Below are 6,000 nucleotides of genomic sequence, written 5' to 3'. Positions count from 1 at the left end.
ACATACTTTCTATGTGGTTTCTATTTGTTGTGTGTCTGATCTATTATTGTTTATTGCTATTACAGTGGTTTTCTCCTTTCTATGAAGTATTGGAAATTGAACGCAAAACTTCAAATATGTTGTGTTGATTTTTGCAAATTTATTTGACACCTTTGTTCAGGACAGGGTTTTTGTTTTCATTTCTGTTTCGGTTTTGTACACTTTATAATCTACCTCTGAAATGCATACAGTTCACAAAACAGTTATTTTTAAAACTTGTGTTAGGACTGAGTGACATTTTACAATAGAAAGTTTTCATTAATGTGTCCAGTTAGTGTTTAGGAGCTTTTTAAACTTTTCTCTAGGGATGTATCTTTTATAGGCTTTTACATGAAATCTTTCAGTTTGAGCCTTGACTCAATTTTACTTTTAGAAGGTTATAACGTTTTGTTAATCCTATGTCTTTTTAATTCCAATAGAGTTTTGTGATGCTACAAGAGCACGTGGGCATGCCATCATTCTTTGCCTACCTCAGGAATGCAAGCTATTCAGTTAGAACTAGTACTTATTATAGTCCCCAACCCCTCAACTCCAACATTTCAATGCACATTCCATTCTTTCTCTATTGAAGCAGAAACGATGAGTTGGAATTATGTCTCTGTCATGTTATATTGTACTGTCAAGGAGTATTAAATACAACAAATGTCGTATCTGTGTTGACACCATTCCTGACATTATAGTTGGTGGAGAAGCAGAAGCTTCTCCTGTTTGTTCTTGTTTTCAGCTGTGGGGCTTGAATGCAGGCCCTGGGCCCTGTTCTGGAGCTCTTTTGCTGAAGGCTAGCACTTTACCACTTAGAACCATAGCTCCACTTCCAGGTTTGAGAGGTTTACTGGAGATAAGAATCTGACAGGGACTTTGTGCCTGGGTTGACTTCAAACCGTGATCCTCAGATCTTAGCCTCTTGCGGAGCTAGGATTTCAGGCATGAGCTACTGGTGCCCGTTTTGAAGCCTAGTATTAAAAAGGCAAATTGCTTCAAAAATTGTATTCACTTTCATTTCTCCATAGGAGAAAAAGAGCTTGGAACTTTCAGTTTGCCATTTTGTTACTATTCTCAATATTCAATATTTACTATCTAAACAATACTAATTCTACTTTGTATAGATTTTTTTCCACTATCTATATTAATTATGTATTGCTATTAATCAGAAAAATTGAAATCTAATACTTTTATGTGACTTCTCATAGAAAAAAAAAGCTTTTTTAACTTGAAAATAAAATTACTCAAGAAAGATTATTTGGATCATATTGAAATGCTCAAGTTCGGATCCCCCAAAGACCACCAGAGACCACGACCAATACAAGCAGCAAAAAGGGCATTTATTTCGAGCTAGCTCCGTCCTGGGGCACTCAGCACGCTGGTGACACAAGAGGCCCCGAGCCTCGGACTCCCAGCTGTTTTATACATTTTTTGGGGGAAGGCAGGGAATTAGTATACATCATAGCATCTTTTAACAAATCAACACACACCGCAGGAAAATTTAAAAATAATCCTAAAGCATGTTTGGCACATTTTGTGGCTGGAAGGAATCTGGAAAAGGTCATTGGTCAGATCAAGGGACCGACACATTTAAAATTGATTGGTTAAGGCATAGGAGTGTAGCAAGGGGGGGGGGGTGTGAACAACTGCAGGGTTTTGATTAGATATTGGAAATTGCACTCACAGTTGGATACTGGAAATCCCTCTCACAAATACTGAAAATCACACTCACGATTAGATAGTGAAAATTCCACTCATAACTCACAGATGGATATGGTCTTTACCAGGAAGTGAGGGGTGGGGGATAGGACTTACGGTAAGGTCAGTCAGGTACAGAATGGGATCTGGCTCTACAATATGAATGTGGGAATTTTTAGACAAGAGAGTAAATAAAAACATTTCTAAAGGAATAGGATCAATATTCATGAGATGGATTTCTGCAAAGAACGGGTTATGGAAAAAGACTTAAGCTGTTAATAACATATTTGGGGAAGTCAAAGTAAAAGAAATAAAAGAAAAATTAGCAGTCAATCAAGACTTAAGCACATAGGGAGAAGACACAGCAGGAGAAAAAAGTCATTAATAATGTATTCACAACTGAAGCTATAGTTACACATTAAATTCTGATTTTGTTTATTTGGGTATAAGTCTTGTCTAAAAGATATACTGAAAATATTGCTGTGCATATAACAGTGATGGCAAGCTAAAATACTTAACAGTTGGAATCTATATTATCTTATAACTATGCATATGAAATGCAATAGAATATAGTATGGCAGTGAAATATAAGGACTAGTTTTGTTACTTATGTTTCTGGATGACCTATTCTAATTTTAAACCAAATGAATGAGAACAACATAGTAAACAAGTGTATTAGAAAGTATATGTATTCATATCCTTTCTAGGATTATCATAAGAATGTGGCTGTGAGAACATTTTCTCACAATGTGAAAATAAATCCAAAGAAATAAGATTCATATTCAGATGCTTTTCTATATGAAAAGCGAAAAGGAGAAGCAGTGTCCTCTTATGATGAAATAAAAATACTATATAAAATTTAATATTAAAATTTCACAAGTTGTGGATAAAACTAAGTATATATAGGCTGAATTACAATAAACATGCTTGTTTCTCTCTCATATATAATGCATAATATTCTGTATTTTATTTAATAAATATAGTAAAAGGTCTTATTGATTTATTTGTAGTTTATTAGAACTATTTTATACACTGGTCTCCAAAAGACATAGATAATATTTTAATATCAATTTTCATTTCCTCCTTACAAATTCATCATTTAATTGTATGTGATAATTATATATAACAACAAGTCCTAGTAAAAATTAACAGCTTTCATTTGCTACTGCTATATCTCTTGGCCATGTGAAAAATTAAACAAGTAATAAAATAGTGTAAAACCATTTTCTACTCTAATTATTCCAATTTATTTAAAAAAATAAATAACTATATGGTAGTGTGAATATTACATTTGTTTAGTATTTTATTTTTAATACATGTTAAATTGGAAAAATTGAAATTAAAGTATTTTAACTGGCTACATTTAGCAAGTGAAAGTTCACTAATACATATGTCACATGTAGTCCTGTTTTCAAATAAGAGCAGATATTTCCATTCCACTTTTGTGCTTTTTGTTTTCTTTGTTCTATTTTACTCTATTCTTATGCTTTTTGCACTATTTATTAGACTTATTTTCCTTTCTCTTTATTTTATTTCTAACTATGTTTTGACTTCTTAACTCATATCAATCTTCCAGTCATTTCTTTGTTTTTAACCTCTCAGATATTACATTGACTCAAATTGTTCCCATTTATTTAAGTATTTGACTTTTGGAGCTTGAATAAAATCAGTCAGTTCTTTCATGGAAAAGGGCAAAGCAAGTATTGTGATTTTAAGTATGGTTGCTAGATATAATACAGTACTTCCAATGAAGCAGAATAGGAAACAAACAGTATTTTTCATATAATTGTAAAGTATATGTTTGAGGATGACAAGATGCTTTTCTCTGTGGATTTATTTAAGTACAAATTTGAAGCAATTATTAACATAAATGTAACCACAGCTTTCCGTGTGGAAAGATTTCTAATTCACTAACTCACACAAAAATGTGCAATGTAATGACAATACTAAATTGAGGATCTTTTTTCAGTTTTATCATTGAGATGCTTAGGAGGTCAAATAACCTGTTTCTCATGCTTCCTAAGAGGAATCAAATGTATATGAAATTTTAAAACAGCCCCAAGATGGGTGAAAAATGCAGATATTGTAATCAATATATAGTATGTTTTAAAGTAAACTACGTAACTTCTGAATAGAGTTGGTAGAAAAAAAATGTAATAAAGCAGAGGAAGAAGTGAAAAAAATCCCAAAGGCATTACATTCATGACCTGAATTGTAATCCCATTTTACTACTCATTAAAAAAACAGTAAAAATATTGTGACAGTGATCATCCTTCAAAGTTATCATATGGTTTTCCCATGTTTGTTATCAAGTCTACCGTAAGTTTCATATATTATTTTTGGAAAAACATAGATAATGACCATCCAGATATAATTGTTAAATAAGGATGTATAAAATCTGTCTCAATACACTTTTTACATAGCACAATAACTTATAGGGGCAGTTTGTTTTTCTTTTTCTTTTTTCCTGATACTGGGGCTTGAGCTTAACGCCCATGTGTTCACATAGGGAATTGCTTGCTTTTGGCTTGCACTCCATCACTTGAGTCATGCTTCCAGTCATTTCAAGGGTGACATGAAGCCAAAATTTTTCAGACTACAGCATACTGAATATTTAGGATTATAATCACAGGTTGCAAGCACCTGTCTATAAGCCTGTGTAATCTAATATTGATATTTTTTAAAGCTATCAAGTGAATTGTTTTGAGATTGACAGCACTCATGGATGTAGATTAAAGCATAAGATCTGGGTATACATTTTTATTAATACATTTGTCTATCTATATGTAATGACTGGAAGGCATCTAAAAGCTAACTACATAAAATCATTTTGAATTTCTAATACAGGAAAAAGTTATGATATCAGACTAAAATATGTCTACTATGGATATCTATTAATCATAATATATACTTGTAGCTGTAAGGTTAACGTTTAAGAACTTGGGGAAATAAGGGAGAAATGGAAGGTAGGAGTCAGAGAAAACATCAATGAAAATAACTAGCCCATCCATGGTATATAAACATTATTAAAATTACATCAAATTCTCTTTCTGTTAAATTATTTTACCACTATAAGAATATTTTCTCACTGCACCAGATAAAATTCCCTTCTGGATAATTAATTATGACATTACTTAGAGTCCCAAACTATTTGTATGATTTTATATATATTACAACCAGTTTATAATAATCACTTTTCAAACATGAGGAAAGATAATGATATGGTCACAATTTAGTGTAGAAGGAAATTAAACCAGGTTCACATACATTAAAACTTTACAGAAACTATAAACAGAATTAATACAAATTTAAAGAGAGAAATTGATCTTTTTTTTCAAATTTTTATTATCAAACTGATGTATAGTGAGTTTACAGTTTCATACATTAGGCATTGGGTACATTTCTTGTACTGTTTGTTACCTTGTCCCTCATACCCTCCTCCCCCCTCCCCCTTTCCCTTTCCCCACCTGAGGTGTTCAGTTCACTTACACCAAACAGTTTTGCAAGTATTGCTTTTGTAGTTGTTTGTCTTTTTTTACCCTGTGTCTCTCAATTTTGGTATTCCCTTTCAGTTTCCTAGTTCCAATACCAGTATACACGGTTTCCAATATACTCAGATAAGATTACAGAGATAGTGTAGGTACAACCACAGGAAGGTGATACAAGAACATCATCAATAATAGAAGCTACAGATACATATGGGATGTTGAAAGTAGTTATAACTGAGATATAACAATTGTCTCCATAACATGGAGTTCATTTCATTTAGCATCATCATATGTGTTCATAAGGGTATAGCTATTGGGCCTTGTGATGCTCTGCTATGACTTGCCTAAACCTGTACTAATTATTCCCAATAAGGGAGACCATAGAGTTCATGTTTCTTTGGGTCTGGCTAACTTCACTTAGTATAATTTTTTCCAAGTCTTTCCATTTCCTTACAAATGGGACAATGTCATTCTTTCTGATAGAGGCATAAAATTCCATTGTGTATATGTAACACATTTTCCTGATCCATTCATCTACTGAGGGGCATCTGGGTTGGTTCCAGATTCTAGCTATGACAAATTGTGCTGCGATGAACATTGTTGTGGTGGCTATGACCCAGCAGCCCCACTTTTGGGTATCTATCCAAAAAACCACAAACAAAATCACAGTAATGCCAGAAATTGATCTTTTTAAAAATGATTAATTGGTTTTTTGGGACTAAACATAGAAGTTTTTCAATGAGCCTTTCATTAGTGTTACTATTCGAGAAAATGGATACAAAAAATCCTAAAA

The sequence above is a fragment of the Perognathus longimembris genome, chromosome 28 (genome assembly GCF_023159225.1).
Source record: "Perognathus longimembris pacificus isolate PPM17 chromosome 28, ASM2315922v1, whole genome shotgun sequence".
NCBI lineage: Eukaryota > Metazoa > Chordata > Mammalia > Rodentia > Heteromyidae > Perognathus > Perognathus longimembris.
This window is presented reverse-complemented; position numbering follows the sequence as displayed.